Genomic DNA, 21,336 nt, shown 5'->3' on the forward strand with positions numbered 1-21,336 from the left:
AGTTTTGTCATTAAGGCTTTGCCTACCTTTTGCTCTTAGCTCTTTTTATTAAGCCGTGTTGTGAATTAATCTGAAAAACAAAGAAAAGCAACTCGATGCAGCAAAAATCAATGTCATTTTGCTATCACTGAAACAATATATTCATTTGTGAGTTAGAATCTCTTTTGCATTATCTTACGCATTGTCTTATTTCCCCGCTTCCTTCTCTGTTACAGGTGTACAACGCAGGCTTCAAATATGCATTTCGGTCCGCCATGGCGCTGCACCTCTATGCGTCTATCATCTCTGCTCGACTGCAATGTGAAATAGTTTTGTCATTAAGGCTTTGCCTACCTTTTGCTCTTAGCTATTTTTATTAAGCCCTGTTGTGAATTAATCTGAAAAACAAAGAAAAGCAACTCGATGCAGCAAAAACTGAAGCCTACGACATCCCATGTCCAAAGAATGCTTACCATGTATGATTTATATCTCTGATACAGGTGTACAACGGATGCTTCAAATATGCATTTGGGTACGCCATCACCGGCTCTGCTCAACTGCAGACAGCATGTATCTCTCGGCCTACAGTCAATGTCCGTGTCCTAATAACTTCATAAGTTAGATAAGAACTTGAATCAGATCGACTGCAGTGTGTAATAGTTTTGTCATTAAGGCTTTTGCCTACCTTTTGCTCTTAGGAAAGCAACTCGATGCAGCAAAAATCAATGTCAATTTGCTATCTCTGATTTCAACGATGCTTTTGTTAATGGGTGACACTTCTGGTATACAGAAGCCGCATTTTGCTTCTTAAAAACTCAGTTCCTTCCAATACTCTAAAAGTTTCACTTTCGGATGCACAGTATAAAATTTCTTAGCAGTAGCATCACTTGGTGCAAGTGTGGCATAACTGAACTTATAAATTTGCTATCTCTGATTTCAACGATTTCCTCTACTTTGTAGTGCGTAATAGACAGGCTCAACTTGCTTCTTAAAAACTCAGTTCATTGTTTTATGCCATTGACTATATATTGATATGTGTTTTCCTCTGCGTAATAGACAGGCTCAACTTCACGCAGGGACTCGCTGCGTCGCAGCTCCCCTTGTTTATACATGTTATTTCTATCTACTTTCTTTGTATTTATGGACTGAGCCACTTCAAAAAAAAACTCACTTTTACTACACTAATCTATAGTAAATCCTATAGATAAATGGAGTCAATGTAGTTTCATATTTTTAATGTATTTAATATATAAAAGTATTAAAAATCATTCCAAACATTATATATATATATATATATATATGCACTTTTATATAAATTACGAGACATCATTCCAGCTTTATGATCTTTAATAATTTATGGTTCTGTTGTGGTCACCAACAACCCTCCTCTTTGTTTGGTATTAGCAATAACATCAAGGAAAGGGGGACCCTTAACAAAAAATCCCAAAAATATTTTTTTATCAAAATTTTTGTATTTTAACTCCCTAAAAGCTATATCGCATCACAAAGAGAGAGTGAAGTGTTTTCCTATGCGCATAAATAAGCTGCAAACAAGCGATGCGACATTCATCGCATCGTACATGTTGGAAGTGCTCTTAAATAGAAAACATAAGGAATCGCCGATGGCCGATATGCGACGTCGCATATCACAACGTCGCATAAGCAGCGTGCAGTGATTAAATGAAAAATGCGATCTTGCGATCTGCGATCTTACAAAATGCGATCTTGCGATTTGCGATCTGCGACGAATGAGACTATTAATTGTTGCGATGTGAATCGCAGAAACCACTCATCGCAAAGTTTCTTCGGCATGTTCTGTAAACCCAAAATTGAGCGCGCACCTTAAGGGAAATTAATGATTGCACGCCTGAGTATCCAAGGATGATCGTGTTGCATTTTTCAAAGAGTCAAGTCATTATGAGTGTCATGATTATGCATTCATTAGAACTTAAAGCTTTCATGTCAATCTTTTCATCATTTCTCTTTTCCTTTTCGTAAACTGCAAGGCAGCAACTAATATAAATCTATATGCAGGAAACATCTAAGGAAAAGGGGAAAGCGTCAATACTTGAAGAACAGAGAGGAGATGCCTTCGCAAATGGATGCCGCATGCAGCAGAGCCGTGGATTCCAGAGTATCACTCACCAGACACTGATGAAAATAGACTATCCAAGACTCAAAATCAAAGGCGCACAAAAGCAGAATGTTTGCAAAAGATCCTGGAGCTCAAACTGGGTAAAGCAAAAAGAAAAACGCTAAAGAGGGAGGACGCTCCAGAAAAGCCTGGAACAAAGAACGGAAGCAATTTTCAATACAGAGGATTGTTCAGGCAACGAAATCCCTAACTCATCGAGTCATTTGCACGGCCGGAAACCGAAATAGCAACAACACAATCAGTTTGAAAGAAATCTGGGTTATACTAAGTATACACACAGCAAATACACCCAGCCAGAGGAAGATTTTCAAAAATATCTTCTAGTTTTTCAGAAAGAGGTGCCAACTTTTGTTATTTCTACTTTTATCGCTCGAGCAAAAGAAAAAGACAACCAGCCGACTCTTTCTAGGCGAACCTTGCATTGCTTACAGCACCAAGGAGCAGATACAGAAACGGTTAGAAATTAGATTCAATTTTTAGAAATAAATTTGTTTTAGTAAAAGGGCGGTCATTTGAAGCCATTTCCTAAATTTGTGTAATTAAGATTAGTTAGTTAGTAGTATTTAACCCTTCTCATGGCATTTGGAGAAGGGTCCGGAAATTTGTCAAAAAACTTGTCCTCAGAACATGCACTTTTGCACCCTCGGAGGGGGTTTTTGATGAATGGATGGATCGAGATTTATTTATGTTTGCATTTTAATGTCTGCTACTGATGTTGCACTTCTGTACTCTTAGTAGATGTTAGAAGTAAGTAGAGATAAATCGTTATTGCTTGAAGTTTGTGAGTGAAATCAGTCATAAATGGTACTTCTATCTCTTGATTAATTTCTGCTTATATTCTTAGAGTGATATACAGCTGAGTTGTTTATATGTTAATGTATGAATGTGTGGGTTACCATTTGGCACTTTTGTACGGTGGAGTCATTTATTTGTGCTTGACATATGAATAAACTGTTATGCGATATGCTGTTCACAACTGTTTTGCCTAACTTCTTATGCAAAATGGTTTATCTTAATTGATTTATATTCTTATGATAGTTGAATGATCTTTATTACCAGTTATTGTATGAAATATTTTTAGATCGCATAATGAAAGAATTCTACCCCGGGTTAGTATAGATTAGATGTGCTGTTTTTTGTTAGATTACAGTAGCATAGAGTCAGTTTAGAGTTTAGAATTAAATTAGCTTAAAATTACCTCTAAATTAGCATCATCAAAATCTACACACACACACACATCTTTTAGATTGGGAAGCTGGTCCCATTATCCCCAGTCGGACCCGCTACACCAAACGGGCAAGGAGCCGCCAACCAGGTTCCGGACCGGGTGGGTATCCCCCTTGTTGTTGACCCGATTTCGGGGCCCTCAACATATTTGGCGCTAGAAGGAGGGCACGAACTATGAATGGAAACTAAGTCAAAATCTAAATGCCATTCTGAGAGTAAATCACCCTCATCAACTCCCCCGACTTCTCCAGTACGGTTAAACCTGGAGTTAGAAGTCGCTCGAGTATCCACCGCTGCTACCTACTCTAATATATTAGACCAACTCATCATTGAACCCCCTGAAATTCAAACTTTGATTCGTAAACTCCAGGGGTTCTCTATTTTTTCTCATAGGTCTGATAAATCTAACAGCAGCGTGACTTCGCAGTACAATCCTTCTCATCCCCTGACCAGATTGAAGAGTGAAAAATTTGGTATTCAACCAAGTGAACTCCCTCTCCCTACTAGGAAAAGAGCAAGGAAAACACCACCAGAGTCTAACCGTGAGACTCTTTCATCTACTTCGTCCATTTCAACCCCCTCACCGCGAAGTCAACCACCCACATCCTCATCCCAAATCACTCATCCATCTTCCACAACCCTTCCTCTTCAATCATCAAAGATCATAATATCTTCATCTTCTCAGCATCAGGGACTATCTTCTGCACTTTCGTTAACTAGCAGCTCAACGATGGCCCAGTCTCCATGGAACAATCCTGGGGCGGTTTTAATGCCTTCACCCCTGAGCCCAATACCAGCCCATCCTGAGAAATGGCTACCTAAATTCAATCCAGAAACAGGCATGCTAGCTGAAGAGCATATCAATAATTTCATGCTTTCTGTTAATCTCAATGGAGTTACTAACGAAGATGTTGTCGTCCGACTTTTTCCTTATACAATGCAAGGAACAGCCGGGTCATGGTACTTTTCGTTACCTTCCGGGTCCATCACAACATGGGACATTTTTCAAAGTCAATTCCTCACCAAGTTTGGCGATGACAGATCAACAACGACATTGATCAATGACCTATCTAACCTTAAAGCTGAGGCTAGAGAACCCATTAAAGATTTCAATTTACGGTTCAATAAGATCCTCAACAAAATTCCCGCTGCTTCTCAACCCAGCGAGGAAGTAAGATGTGAATGGTACATCACGGCCTTACCATCAAACTTGGCTATCTTCGTAGATAGGGCAAACGAGACGACCTTAGTTGAAAACTTAATTGAGGCGTTAGCAGTAGAAAAATGTGTAGTTGCCCTAGAAAAGAGATCTGCAATAGAAGAACGCAAATCTAAGAAAATCTCTTTCAAAGAATACACCAAGAAGAAGCAAACGAAAGATCCTTTCGATATGGAAGGATTACAAAAGGTGTTAAAGGCCATGTCCAATGAGATGATTGACATAAGAAAACAAGTAGCAGAAACTTCTTCCAAAAAGCCCTACAGATCTTTTAAAAGAAATCCTCCCATGGAGGTGAAACCACCCAATGTTGTCTCAAATGTCGAATCTGAAGAAGAAGAAGAAGAAGAGAATACCACTGAAGGGCAGACCGATGACGAAGAAGTTGTGGAACTACAAGGAATGTTGAATTTCATCCTCCCACAAGAAGAGGATCAAGAAGCATTTCCGGTTAGCACATGAAGCAAAAATCAACTTGATCCTCCCCAAACTACCCCTAAACAGAAGGGCGCAAGCCCTGCAACAAAAGATAAGGTCGCAACAAAGAAAACAACTGCTAGAGCGACCCAATTTAGCCCTGTCCAATCAGATCAAACACCTCCATCAAGAACACTGATAGTGTCGGATGAAATGGAGTATAACATTATCGATGACATGAAAAAGACTAGAGCTAATATCACTCTTTACGAATTGAGCAAATTGAAACATCAACAGAAAATAATGATGAAAGAATTACATGTCATGCCTACTACATCTTTACCTACATTTGTAGCTTCCCACAACATGGGAAGACCTCCAATCAACATGATCAATAAGATTGATTCGAATGACATTGCTTTGATTGGAGGAAGGTCAAGATCCCATACTCCTCCTTTTCTTCTCACTTATGAAATTTTCAATAAAAACGTGCACAATTGCTTGGTCGATTCTGGTGCTTCAACGAATATTTTACCCAGATCAATATGTGCCAAATTGAATGTTCAGCCACAGAAATCTGTAGTGCGCATAGTTCAACTTGATCGATCTCAAGTCGAAGTGATTGGTGAACTTAACCAGGTGACCATAAGATTGTCGTCTAACCCGAAAGTATGTCAGGTTATCGACATTCTAGTAGTTGATATCCCTGAATTCCATGGTTTAATTCTTAGCAAGGATTGGTCCGAAAAACTCCACGGATATTTCTCAACCGACTGGTCGCACATGTGGTTACCCTACAATGGTAAACCCAATCAAATAAATGTTGAACGAGAGTTGCACCAAAAGTACATAGTGACTGAATTGGAAGGAGAGAATGAAGCAATAGCGTACAACAGCAGTTTCATAGGCAATTACTCGGTAGATTCTTTCCTCGGCAATTTCAATGCTCACACCTCACCTTACTTAGAAAATTCAGTTTTGTCCTAAGTTGAAAATTTTTCCCAAACTGATGATTCAAAGTGTTTTAATTTTTTAGATAACTCTGTAAATACATCTTTATTTTGGAAATTATTTTTGATGGCTCTAAATCTAACGAGGGAGCAAGAGCAGGATGCGTTCTGATTAGCCCAGATGGAAACAAGATCATGCTTACATGCAGACTTGAGTTCGATTGCACAAACAATATAGCGGAGTACGAAGCCTTGGTGCAAGGCCTATACAAAGCAATTGGGTTGAATGTTAAGTATCTTCAAGTCTTTGGAGATTCTGAAATTGTCGTCAAACAGGTACGTAACACCATACACTGCCTGTCAAGTCATTTAAAGCACTATCAATCTTTAGTACAAGATCTGACTTCACATTTCATAGCATTCAATATTTCATCAATCCCAAGACTCCAAAATGCGAGCGCAGACCTGTTAGCTAACGTAGCCTCTAGACTTATTCCCTCCGAAGATTTTAGTCCCGATAGGTTCTCAATAGAATTAATCTTTAGACCATCCATCCCTGACAACATCACCAACTGGAGAGTATTCAATGATGATCCTGACATTGTAAATTTCCTCACTGCTGAAGGATCCTACTCAAATCAAATAATTGACGAAGACCATCATGATCACCAAATTCAGCAAAATAGCACTGATAATGCTATACCTAAATCGGTGGTTAAGTTAGAAGATTTATATGATTTGAAAAGTCGCCTTAAAAGGTCTGCCAATTCTAAACTCTACAGTTCAACTCTGAATTATGAATTAGTGAACCTAGGAACCGATCAGAAGCCGCAAAACGTTAATCTGGGCCATGGCCTAGCCCCTGAAAAAAAATCAGCATATATCCGTCTTCTGAGACAATACAAAAACGTTTTTGCATGGAATTACGATGAGCTGAAGACATACAACACTTCTATCATTCAACACACTATCCCTATTATTGACAATGTAAAACCTGTCCAGCAGAAGCTCAGAAAAATCCACCCCAACTTAGAAAATCAGATAAAGACTGAGCTAAATAAATTGTTGAGAGCCAGAATAATTTTCCCCGTCAGACACTCCAAATGGGTATCCAATATGGTGCCCGTTAAAAGAAAAACGGAGATATTAGAATCTGTATTGATATACGGAATCTCAACAAAGCCTGTCAGAAAGATAATTTCCCCTCCCACCTATGGAGCAAATACTACAAGTATAGGCGGCTCAGAATTAATGTCTTTCCTGGATGGATTTTCAGGATACAATCAAGTGCTGGTACATCCCGATGATCAGTTGAAAACCACATTCCGAACCAAATGGGGCACACACGCATATCGGAAGATGCCATTTGGTCTGATCAATGCCGACGCTACCTTTCAAAGAGCCATGGACATCGCATTTAAAGGTTTAGTCAATAAATCGGTAGTGATTTACCTGGATGATATAACAGTGTACTCCAAGAAGCGAAGCGACCATCTCAAAGATTTGAAACAAATCTTTCAAAGATGCTTAAGGTATGGGATTTCACTTAACCCAAAGAAATCTTTTTTTGCATTAAGTGAAGGGAAATTGCTTGGATTCATAGTGTCAAAATCTGGTATTCACATTGAACCTGACAGAATCAAAGAAATTTCCGAAATATCCATGCCCCATAACAAAAAGGCCATGCAATCTTTCCTCGGACAAATCAATTTTGTAAAAAGGTTTGTCGCGGATTTTTCACGTATTATTTCTCCTTTACAAAATATGATAAAAAATAATTCAAATTTTAAATGAGGTCAAGATGAGCACGAAGCATTCAACTTGATCAAACAAGCTATCATCAACGCTCCATCTTTAGCTAGCCCAAATTTTTCAGAATCTTTTATCTTATACACCTTTGCCTCAGAGAAATCTTATGCCGCGATTTTAACTCAAACAAATCAAGAGAAGGCGGAAGCTCTAATCGCATTCTTTAGCTCGAACTTACAAGGTGCTGAGCTCAATTATTCAGACGTGGAGAAACATGCATATGCTGTTTTCAAAGCGATCAAATATTTCAGACCTTTCTTACTTAAGGCCCATACCAAAGTCGTAGTACTGTTTCCAGCGGTAAGAAAGCTGTCGGTACAGAAGGATGTGGGCGAAAAGAGAGCAAATTGGATTACCGCTTTACAAGAATACGATCTTGAGATCAAGCCAGCAAACATCGTAAGAGGTTAAGGCTTCTGCAATATATTAGCTGGAGCATCGCAAATTCCTGAGAACTCATCTGAAGAGGTACACACGTATGAGGTAAACCTAAACGACGCAGAATCATTATATGCGGACACCATTTATTATCTTAAGAACGGGTATGCTCCATCACATCTGGATCACACCAAGAAAAGAGCTCTGAGATTGAAAGCTAAACAATACCAGCTCATAAATGATGTTCTGTTTAAAAGGAATTACGATTATGTACTTCTTAGGTGTCTTGAGAAAACTGAAGCCGAAAAGGTTTTGCAGGAACTCCACGATGGACGAGTAGGTGGACACTATGCTGGAGAAGCTACTGCGCATAAGATCTTACGTGCAGGATATTATTGGCCCACACTGTTCAAAGACTCATACAATTACGTAAGGAAATGCCAAATCTGCCAAACTACTGCAGGGAAACAAAAGAAATCGTCCATGCCACTACAGCCGGTTAACATCGAGCAACCATTCAGCCAATGGGGCTTTGACATAATAGGTGAGATAGTTCCTCACTCTTCTAAGTAGCATAGGTATATCCTCACGGCGATAGATTATTTTACTAAATGGGTAGAAGCAGTTCCTCTCAAGACAGTTAATTCTGAAAACATTATTGAATTCATAGATCAATTTATCATCACTAGGTTTGGATTGCCAACGGCCTTAATGTTTGATAATGCATCATACTTTTCTGGAAATACAATGACTGAGTTTGAACTTAAAAGAGGGTTCAAACTGAAGTATTCAGCCAACTACTATCAGCAAGGTAATGGGTTGGCTGAATCAACAAACAAAAACCTAACCAGGATTATCAAAAGAACAGTCGACCAAAACCAAAAGAATTGGCACAAAGCACTGGTAAATGCTTTATGGGCAGATAGAATCACGAAGAAAGCTTCAATCGGCACTTCTCCCTTTAATTTAGTTTATGGGAAAGAAGTGGTTCTTCCAACTCACTTAGTCATTCCCTCTTTGTCTTTAGTACAACACATCGATGAAGTATCTACTTCCTCTTTACAATTGAGACAAATGGAGATAATCAAACTAGAAGAACGACGAGAACAAGCTAAGAAAACCCATGCTCACCACCAAGCGCTAATAAAATCCTCTTTTGACTCAAGCATAATGACCAGAAAAACCTTTCAGATGGGAGATTTAGTTTTGAAATGGGATAAGGCTCATGAAGAAAAGGGCAAACGTACGAAATTTCAGAAGCTGTGGCTTGGTCCTTTTCAAATTGTAGAAGTCATAGGCCCATCGACGTTTGTGTTGCAGGATTTGGCAGGTAGAAGAGATTCTTTGCCTGTGAATGAACAGATTCTTAAAATTTATTTTCCATAGAAGATCATTCTTATATTTTTGTAGTATAGTTTTAGTTTCTTTTATTTTGTTTTTCTCTTTCTTATAAATAAAACCGGTTGTAAATGATCATTGAAAAAGGATTCATGAAAGAGCACACCAACTCTCTATCAGATTTTGACTTCACTTGTACAAATAGCAAAAATTTTCGAAAAATCTAACTTTTATTATTGACAAATAGAGTTAACTTTAACCTGGATTTGATATTAGTTTCAACCTCTCAAAAAACTTTGATGAAAACAACCTTTGGTAAAAAATTGTTTTATGTCAGCACAATGAAAGGTGTCATCAATAATAAAATAAAGATTCTCTGTAAAGCTGTTGTTTTCAAACTCTATTATTGTCATCCAGAGCTTTCTTAAGGAAAAACAATGACTTCCTCCCTGCTAAAGGAAACCATAACATTCAGAGAAACAATCCGAGAAAACACTATATCTAAAAGAATAAGAGGTCTCATCACGAGCCGGCTTATCATGATCACAGATATTATAACTTTCTGACTTTGCCAATACTGTCTATAAAAACAAGGCAACGACTCAAAGATTGTTGCAATTAAAAGACAAGGGGTCTCATCACGAGCTAGCTTGTTCAGCAAAAGTGTAAATCAAGTGAATGAATGTGTCATAATTTGGCCACCAAACCAAGACATTGTTCTTTAGAGAATAAAAAAGGAAAAAGTGTCAAAAAGGATTTTTCTCTAAAATGTTGTAAATAACCTCAAGCAGGAAAAAGGATCATTGCTGGTTAACATGGTAACCCTGTTGAGGCTATGGACGCTTGCGGGCAGCAGAGGCTCTACCTACGACAAATGAGCATATTTTAAAGCCAATACGCAGAGAAGACTTTATTTTATCTTTAAAAATGACCGAGTAATATCTGGTATGAATGCAAGAACTAAGCGTAAGGAAGCAGACAATTGGAATAAAAGAAAGGTTGAGACAAAGTATCATTGACAGGATAAGGGGTAATCTACTCTATCTGTCCATAACAAAATTTAGACATATGAATTTTTTTTCTGTTTCGGAAGTGGAAATGTCAATAGAAAAGCAGAGATAACTGGTTCTTCACAGTGAATCGCCATTGTTGTGGTCACCAACAACCCCCCTCTTTGTTTGGTATTAGCAATAACATCAAGCAAAGGGGGACCCTTAATAAAAAATCCCAGAAATATTTGTTTATCAAAATTTTTGTATTTTAACTCCCTAAAAGCTATATCGCATCGCAAAGAGAGAGTGAAGCGTTTTCCTATGCGCATAAATAAGTTGCAAAGAAGCGATGCGACATTCATCGGATCGCACATGTTGGAAGTGCTCTTAAATAGAAAACATAAGGAATCACCGATGGCCGATATGCGACGTCGCATAAGCAGCGTGCAGTGATCAAATGAAAAATGCGATCTTGCGATCTGCAATCTGCGACCTGCGATCTTACAAAATGTGATCCTGTGATTTGCGATCTGCGACGAATGAGACTATTAATTGCTGCGATGCGAATCGCAGAAACCACTCATCGCAAAGTTTCTTCGGCATGTTCTGTCAACCCAAAATTGAGCGCGCACCTTAAGGGAAATTAATGATTGCACGCCTGAGTATCCAAGGATGATCGTGTTGCGTTTTTCGAACAGTCAAGTCATTATGAGTGTCATGATTATGCATTCATTAAAACTTAAAGCTTTCATGTCAATCTTTTCGTCATTTCTCCTTTCCTTTGCGTAAACTGCAAGGCAGCAACTAATATAAATCTATATGCAGGAAACATCTAAGGAAAAGGGGAAAGCGCCAATACTTGAAGAACAGAGAGGAGATGCCTTCACAAATGGATGCCGCATGCAGCAGAGCCGCGGATTCCATAATATCACTCAACAGACACTAATGAAAATAGACTATCCAAGACTCAGAGTCAAAGGCGCACAAAAGCAGCATGTTTGCAAAAGATCCTGGAGCTCAGACTAGGTAAAGCAAAAAGAAAAACGCTAAAGAGGGAGGACGCTCCCGAAAAGCCTGGAACAAAGAACGGAAGCAATTTTCAATACGGAGGATTGTTCAGGCAACGAAATCCCTAACTCATTGAGTCATTCGCACGGCCGGAAACCGAAATAGCAACAACACAATCAGTTTGAAAGAAATCTGGGTTATACTAAGTATGCACACAGCAAATACACCCAGCCAGAGGAAGATTTTCAAAAATATCTTCTAGTTTGTCAGAAAGAGGTGCCAGCTTTTTTTATTTCTACTTTTATCGCTCGAGCAAAAGAAAAAGACAACCAGCCGACTCTTTACAGGCGAACCTTGCATTGCTTACAGCACCAAGGAGCAGATACAGAAACGGTTAGAAATTAGATTCAATTTTTAGAAATAAATTTGTTTTAGTAAAAGGGCGGTCATTTGAAGTCGTTTCCTAAATTTGTGTAATTAATATTAGTTAGTTAGTAGTATTTAACCCTTCTCATGGCATTTGGAGAAGGGTCCGGAAATTTGTCAAAAAACATGTCCTCAGAACATGCACTTTTGCACCCTTGGAGGGGGTTTTTGATGAATGGATGGATCGAGATTTATTTATGTTTGCATTTTAATGTCTGCTACTGATGTTGCACTTCTGTACTCTTAGTAGATGTTAGAAGTAAGTAGAGATAAATCGTTATTGCTTGAAGTTTGTGAGTGAAATCAGTCATAAATGGTACTTTTATCTCTTGATTGATTTCTGCTTATATTCTTAGAGTGATATACAACTGAGTTGTTTATATGTTAATGTATGAATGTGTGGGTTACCATTTGGCACTTTTGTACGGTGGAGTCATTTATTTGTGCTTGACATATGAATAAACTGTTATGCGATATGCTGTTCACAACTTTTTTGCCTAACTTCTTATGTAGAATGGTTTATCTTAATTGATTTATATTCTTATGATAGCTGAGTGATATTTATTACCAGTTATTGTATGAAATCTTTTTAGATCGCATAATGAGAGAATTCTACCCCGGGTTAGTATAGATTAGATGTGCTATTTTTTTTTAGATTACAATAGCATAGAGTTAGTTTAGAGTTTAGAATTAAATTAGCTTAAAATTACCTCTAAATTAGCATCATCAAAATCTACACACACACACATCTTCTAGATTTGGAAGCTGGTCCCATTATTCCCAGTCAGACCCACTACACCAAACGGGCAAGGAGCCGCCAACCAGGTTCCGGACCGGGTGGGTATCCCCCTTGTTGTTGACCCGATTTCGGGGCCCTCAACAGGTTCGAAACACCATATCTATCACATTATTTGACACTGGATTATCTCTGTACTTCGTACATTGACATTTATATTTGACATAGTTCACATCAATTCTAATTATTATTTTATTGGTACTCCCGAGCCTCGGCAGGAGCAGTCCTCTGTATATCTATTATCTTCTTTCCAGTTGGTTGTTCCTCCTTGGCATCCTCGCTTCATCAATTGTTCAGTTATCTTATATGTATCCGATGGTGGAAACTTCTTTTTGCAGCTTGGGTTAAGATAGGGGGTGAGTTTACGATTTCATTTGTTGAATTTCTAGTGTGTTGATGCTTGGTGATGGCATCAACAGGTCAGGCTTATCTTGTGAACCCTTACAGGGTTTCTGAGTGATTACTTTGCAACTAGAAGGCGATCCCCCTGGTTCGTTTTCAACGAAGAACCTGGTCCACCGCGCATTCCTGACAGGTACCATAAGTTATTTGACTGAAAAGTATTAATGTTGGGTTTGCAGCCTTATTTACAATTTTCTAAATGATTGTGTTTTTTTGGTTTTGGTTGTAGGTGCCTTCGGAGATTCTCTGGTGCTTCGGGCTATGGAATGAGCACCACCTCCGATGCACTGTCATGGTGATATGTCCTGTCTTGTGCAGTGTTTTCAGGTATGTGAACCAATTATCCTTCGTACTACTGTGATTCCTAAATATCAGAGAGTAATGGAAACTATTTGAGGGTTTTGCTTTTTTGGTGATTAGTTTAGGCTCTGGTTGAGCTACCTCTGCTGAGGTTCTAGTGGTTTAATGTATTTCCTTCATGCTTATAGTCTTATACTGCTTACTGTAAATATATATGTTGTAGCTTACTATTTTCTTTTCTTGCTTTGCTAAGGATATCTTTATTTTATCATTACAGTCTACGGGGAACTGCCTTGGAATTTCATCGATAATCATTTACAGCTTCTTGGAAAGATTTCAAGTCTATCTATTACTTGTCAGATACATAGTTACCTGAATCACTAGATTAATAATTTATACTTCTATTACCAATATTTACTAATTCTTGACCATAAATAAAATGGGTATTTAAACTACTTACCTGTAACCAATCTTTAAGACTATCAGCTTGTTGCAGTCACAACTATGCTTTCTTGATTTATCCTCCCAACCATGAGACTTGCCTTCAGGTCCAAGTCTTCCCCCAAGCTTTTGATCTTCAGCACAGATGCTTTCTTGCAACTTAATCTATCACAACATCTACAGTTATCTGGTCTTCACCAAACTTAGCTTTCCATCCGTTTGACCTTTCAGCATAGTCCACTCCCTTTTCCCTCTCTGTTCTCTCAGGTACTCCCCTACCCTCTTGATCACTTCTTGGGAATTCATAATAGGGAAGTGGCTAGGGTTAGGTAACTACCTTTCCCTAACTTCTTGATATGAAAAGAATTACAAGATTTTTTATCATTCAACATTTGTTTCCATTCATAATCAACCAAATTCTAATACATAATTCAAATGTTTATAATAATAAAAATCCAGTATTTTTTTTTACTGCCGTAAATTAAATATTTATAGTTTTCCAAGGGACATCACATCTCCCATCCCTAAAATCAAACATCGTCCCAATGTTTTTCTATTACAAATAGACTTGGAAAGGCCTTTCGCATAACCTGCTCATCTTCCCAGGTGGCCTCTTTCGACCCAATGTCCTACCATTTCACTTTAACCTGGGTGATAGCTCATTTCCGCATCATTACTTCTCTCTGATCGAGTATAACCAATGGTTCGACCAGGAACTCGCCTTTCGGTTTGACCTACAAAAAAGAAAAAAAAATCTAGTGAGTTCCTTTTAACTTTTAATACTTTAATTTGGCATATTTTCAAAATTATTTACCTGTATATCCTCTGAGTTAATTATATGCTTAGGATCATAAATATATTTTTTCAATACTGAAACATGAAAAACGTTATGCACACAAATGTGGCTAGGTAAGGCAAGATGATAAGCCACTGGTTCGACTCTTGCTAACACCTGGAAAGGGCCACAAAATCGAGGTTCCAACTTGGCACATTCACTCCATTGTAAAGTAATTTTCTTTGGTTGTACTCTTACATAAACGTGATCCCTTATTTGAAATTCCTAGAAATTCCTTTTTCAATCAGCAAAGTTCTTTTGTCGATCTTGAGCATCCTTTAGATTGGATTGAACACTTTTGACCATTTCCTCCATCTCTTTTAGCATCTCTAGGCCCAACATTAGCTTATCTTCGGTCCTCCCTAGCTTGAAGGGCTTTGGCACTTGCATTTGTACAACACTTCAAATGGGCTCATTTGTAATGACGTATGATAACCATTGTTATAAGCAAATTCTACCAAGTGTAGGTAATGCTCCCATTTGGAGGGTTATCTCATCACATAAGTTTGCAGCATGTCCTCCACCACCTGATTCACCCGTTCGGTTTGTCCATCTGTTTGAGAGTGGCATGCAATGCTGACATTCAACTGTGTGCCTAATCCTTCAAATAAGGCTTCCCAAAAAGCCGATATAAACTTCACATCGCGATCAGAAATTCTACACTTTGGCAATCCATGTAATCGGAAAATATTCTACATGAATATATTGGCAATTTGAAGAGCCTTGTAGGTTGATTGCACAGGTTTGAAATGAGAAGATTTGCTCAACTTCTCCACTACTACCATTATTGAATCACTTTCCTTTTGGACCTGGGTAGTCCTGTGATGAAGTTGATGGAAATGATCTGCCACTTCGATTCTGGAATGGGTAGGGGTTGTAGTAACCCGACTATGTGTTGATGCTCTGTTTTTACTTGCTGACATTCCAGACAATGAGTTAGATATTCAACTACATCCTTCTTCATGCCCGGCCAAAAATATTCTTTTCTAAGCACGTTAATCAGCTTTTGATACCCAGGGTGGCCTGCATATGGGCTCTTATGATATTCATCCAAAATTAAGTCCTTAATGTCTTTATGGTTAGGCACATATATTCTTTTTTTATAAATCAACATACCCTCAGAGTTTACTTTGTATCCCAACTATTGTTTATGGCTATTCACAACTTTAGCTTGCTCCCATAAGGTCTAATATTCTGCATCCATCCAGTTTCCTCCTTGATCAACTCGTGGAAGGATGTCCATACTTAGTTGTATGAAATTTCATAAATACAATGTACTTTTCAACTTAAAGCATCCGTGACTCGATTCTCTTTTCCCTTCAAATGCTTGATCTCGAAATCGAAACCACTGAAAAATTTGATCCATCTGGATTGCACGGCATTCGAGGTAGGTTGTTTAAAATAGTTGGTTAAAATGTAGTGATCAGTCATTAGGAGAAATTTCTTACCCATTAAATAATGTTGCCACATTTTTAGTGCGTGAATGCCAACGGTTAACTCTAAGTCATAAGAGGAATACTTCTACTCGTACTCCTTGAGTTTCCTAGATTCATATGCAATCACCATACCTTCATGCATTAAAATTCCACCCACCCCTTCGTTGCTAGCATCTGTGCAGACTACATAATCCTTATTCTGGTCTGCAATGCTCAAGATAGGTGCAGTGGTCAATAAATGCTTAAGCTGGTTGAAGCTTTTCTGACATTCTGTTGTCCACTTGAAGTCTTTTGCTTTCTTCTGCGAAGAGGTAATGTGGTATGCTCCTCCGGAAAATCCCTCAACGAATCTCCAGTAATACCCGGCTAGACCCATGAATGATCTTATATCTTCCACATCCTTGGGCACGGGCCATTCCATTATTTTCTTAATCTTTTCTAGGTCCATGACAATTCCATCCTTGGTAATGATGTCGCTTAAATACTCGATATTCTCCTAAAAGAAATCACACTTACTATATTTAGCATATAGCTGATGTTCTCTAAGTGATGTGGCCTAAATACTCGATCTTCTCCTTAAAAAAATCACACTTGCTATATTTAGCTTATACCTAATGTTCTCTAAGAGTTTGCAAAACTATTCTGAGTTGCTCTTTATGCTCTTCTATGCTGCAAGAATAAATCAGTATATCGTCAATAAAAATTAACAAAAATTTATCGAAGTACTGATGGAATATACTATTCATAAGACACATTAAAGTGGCGGAGGCATTGGTTAGCCTGAAGGGTAACACTATGAAATCCTGATGTCCATAGCAAGTTCTAAAAGTTGTCTTTGCTATGTCTTCTTCCTTAACTCTAATTTTATGGTACCTTGAACATAGATCGATCTTCAAAAATGTTGTCGCACCCTTTACCTGATCAAACAACTTATCTATCCATGGTAAAGGTTATTTATTTTTAATAGTCAGCTTATTTAGCTGGTGGTAATCCATACACATTGGTAGAGTTCCATCTTTCTTTGAACAAATAGTACTGGGGCTCCCCAAGGTGACACGTCAGGGCAGATATAATTTTTATCCAATAATTCTTGTAACTGTAATTTTAATTCTGAAAGCTCTGGTATACTCATGCGTTAAGGAGCTCGGGACACCAGAGCTGCTCCCGGTATTAGTTCAATGGTGAAATCTATATCTCTTTTAGGAGGGAGTCCTGGAATCTCTTCTGGAAATACATCCAGAAAATTTTGTATTACCGATATATTTTCTAAAGAACTAGATTTCTCCCTTGAGTTGGCATAACCCACCTGAATTGCATATATTTGACATCCCTTCCTAACACACTTTGCTAAGTGTGAGGTGGTTATGGGTCTTATCTTTATTGGTCTTAGAAAGCCTTATATTTCCTACCTCTTTCCCTCCCCATTTATATAGTGGATAGCCTTTGTTTTATACTTTATAAGGGAACAATGTTTCTCTAGCTAGTCCATGCCTATTAGGACATCATAAGATCCTAGGGGTAATACATTCAGGTCTACTATCAAGGATTGACCTGGTATTACTAATGGGCAACTGCTGACCTTGTCTAACACTCGCCTTTTTTCCCCTATGGCTAGTTGTACTAACCCAAGATTTTTAAATTTGATAGCTTGTAAACAGTGGTGATCAACTATCTTAGGGCTAACATAACTTAATTTAGCTCGTGGGTCAATTAAAACAAAGATAGTTTGGTCAAAAATTTTACCTTCGAATTCCACCACGGTCAATTGGTATTCCGCTTGATTGTCTTCAAGGGTAGTATTTATTTTTGGAATTCTCCTGGCCACTTCCCCTACAGTGGATGCCTCTTAGATCTATGATATCTATTCATTGCCACTGCGATTGGGACAATTTTTGACATAGTGTGGTCCTCCACATCCCTAGTATTGAATTCGGGTCTTGCTGCTAATTCAACCTCAGTTCTTCCTGACTGCTCATTGGTGTTAGATTCATTACAAAGTTTAAATCTGGTTGGATTCCTATTCAAGTTTCTATTTATTTGTCCCTTGTGGGGTCCTTTATTGATGACAAATTTGCTTTTAATTCCCTTTTTGTAACTCCATCTTTTCCCCGTACCTCCCTTTTGTCTTCTTTGTTGGTAACAAATCTAAGCTTTTCGTATAACCTCATCCATGTTTTTTGGGTTATTGAAATCAAGACGCTCCTTTGTGAACAATGGTAGACTACTGATAAATCATTGTACCTTTGCCTTCTCTTCTCGTGTATAGGGAACATACCGAAGTAAGGATCTAAATTTTGTAATGAACTCGTCCATTGTCAGCTGCCCAAGTCTCAGATCATGAAACTCTTGCTTTTTCATCATAGAACCGTTTAGTCAAATATCTTTCCTTATAATATCTTTTGAATTTTCCCCATGTTATGTTCTATTGATTTACTCCCCGCACAATCTTTACCTCTTCTCACCAAAGACTGGCTTTCCCTTGCAATTGAAAAATGGCTAAGCGAGGCTTTAAGTTATGATCATACTCATATAGTTGAAACTACTTATTCATATTAATAAGCCAGGCTTCAGCTGCCTCTTCCTGCTCACCATCGAAGAGGGGTGTTTTATTTTCCAAAATTCTCCTTGTAGTTCTATTCTTTGTTTTTTCAGTGTTTTTTGTTCTAAACCATTATCATATTTTTCTTCTTGAATTTCTCATCCTCCTTTCGTTTCAAGATATTTCGTCTGATACTCTTGTTCTCCGGTTATATGCCCATGTTTTAGGTTGGGAATTGGCTGACGCTGGTTTTGTCTGTCTTACAGACTCTTCATAATTTTCTCTTATTCCTGCATAAGCCTTTCATTGTCTGCCCTTAACTGTGCCATCTCACTTTTCAACTCTTGCTTGGTTTCCAGAATGGTGGCATTGGTGTTGCATGGTTCCTCACCCAGTTGCACCCATACTTTATGGTTAGTTTCTGGGAAAGATGCAGGTCCTAGTCCTGTCATGGGTATGTGCGGTGTGTTTCCTATTCTCCACATACCAGTGCTCCTACTTCTTTTGATGTATAAGTCACAACACTTTTCAATTATTAGTCTCCAGAGGCCTCAATTTTGTAACCTGAGTTTTCTTTGATACCACTTGTCAAAGATCCACTTAAAATACAAAAATTACTTTTACTACACTGGTCTATAGTAAATCCTATAGATAAATGGAGTCAATGTAGTTTCATATTTTTATTGCACTTTATATATAAAAGTAATAACAATCATTCCAAACATTATATATATATATATATATATATATATATATATATATATATATATATATATATATAGATATATGAACACATTTACATAAATGACGAGAAATCATTCCAACTTTATGATCTTTAATAATTTATGGTTCGAGACATCATATCTGTCACATTATTCAACTCTGGATTATCTCTGTACTTTGTATATTGACATTTATATTTGACAGAGTTCACATTAATTCTAACTATTATTTCTTTGGTACTCTCGAGACTTAGCGGGAGCAGTCCTCAGTATATCTGCTATCCACTTTCCAGTTGGTTGTTGCTCCTTCACATCCTCACTTCATCAATGGTTTGGCTGTCTTGTATGCATCTGATGGTGGAAACTTCTTTTTCCAGCTTCGGTTAGGCTAGGGGGTGAGTTTACGATTTCATTTGTTGAATTACTGGTGTGCTAATGCTTGGTGATGGCCTCAAGCGGTCAGGCTTATCCTGTGAACCCTTACAGGCTTTCCGAGCGATTCCTTTGCAACTGGAAGGCGATCCCCCTGGTTTGTTTGCAATAGAGAACCTGGTCCACCGTGCATTACTCACAGGTACCATAAGTTATTTGACTGAAAAGTATTATTGTTGGGTTTTGCAACCTTATTTATAGTTTTCTAAATGATTGTGTTTTTTTGGTTCTGGTTCTAGGTGCCTTCAGAGGTTCTCTGGTGCTTTGGTCTATAGAACGAGGCACCACCTTCGTTGCAGTGTCACGATGCTATCTCATGTTTTGCACAGTGGTTTTGGGTATGTGAACGAATTATCCTCTTTACTACTGTGATTCCTGAACATCAGAGAGTAATGGAAACTTTTCGAGGGTTTTTCTTTTTTGGTGATTAGTTTAGGCTCTGGTTGAGCTACCTCTGCCGAGGTTCTAGCCTCACGGGCTCAGGGTTAAATGCAATCTCGCACTGTTAATTTGATAGTTTGGATGGAAAGCCAACCCTCATGGCGTTTTAACATTTATACTTCTATATATATGACAGTCGAGGGTTTATCTTTTTGTTTCTCATAGCAGTTATTATTTCTTTTGCAAACCTTCTTGGGTTTCCGAGTTGGGTTCTAAAATCCTCTCGGTTCTGGTTATTTTGTTCCATAAGTGTATTGGTTAGATGCTTGCTCTGAAATCATAAGTATTTTGTTTGCTAGATTTATTCGTGTTTTTATGGCATTGGACTCTCTTTTGAATGGATTTGGGCTAGCCCATGGAGGCTTGGTGTTTACTAGGCACTATCAGAACTTGTTAAGAGTGGTAAATCTTGAACCTTTTGTTCTGAGGATTAAAATGTTACAGTTTGGGAGATTTCTATCTTTGTTTTGTATACTCTTACAGGAATTCTGGATATTTATTAGTCATATTTATTAACATTAATACAGGCACAGACGTTTTGGGAATGTATTTGTCCCTAACCTTGCCGAACCGAAAATCACTGTCTATGTTGGAACGAATGCTATTTATGCATATTAATGCATTATTTATGATGGGTCTGGGTACCTTTCCGAGGGTCTCAAACCCTTAGACATCAATTAAGAAGATGTGTTCTTTTTAATTCATATAGTTTCGTTCAGAAAATCATTTAAGTTCTCGTGGTTTAAAGTATTTCCTTCATGCCTAGAGTCTTATACTGCTTACTGTAAATATATATGTTGTAGCTTACTGTTTTCTTTTCCTGCTTTGCTAAGGATATATTGATTTTGTCATCACAGTCTATAGGGAATTGTATTGGAATTTCATGTATAATTGTTTACGGCTTCTTGGAAGATTTCAAGCCTTTCTATTACTTGTCAGATACATAGTTACTTGAATCTCTAGATTAATAATTTCTACTTCTATTACCAACCTTTACTAATTCTTGACCATAAATACAATAGGTATTTAAACTACTTACATGTGACCAGTCTTTAAGACTATCAGCTTGTTGCAGTCGCAACTATGATTTCTTG

At 37.9% G+C, this 21,336-nt stretch overlaps 1 long non-coding RNA gene across 1 annotated transcript; it reads left to right on the forward strand.

The window, feature by feature from the left end:
* On the forward strand, window positions 1–731 carry LOC149138617 (uncharacterized). Its single transcript, XR_016265164.1, has 2 exons — window positions 1–112; window positions 480–731. It is a non-coding gene; the product is annotated as an uncharacterized LOC149138617 (long non-coding RNA).
* The last annotated feature ends 20,605 nt before the right edge of the window (window positions 732–21,336 follow it).

The sequence above is a fragment of the Pinus tabuliformis genome, chromosome X, assembly GCF_031772625.1.
Source record: "Pinus tabuliformis cultivar Carrire ecotype Pingquan chromosome X, CPIR1, whole genome shotgun sequence".
Lineage (NCBI taxonomy): Eukaryota > Viridiplantae > Streptophyta > Pinopsida > Pinales > Pinaceae > Pinus > Pinus tabuliformis.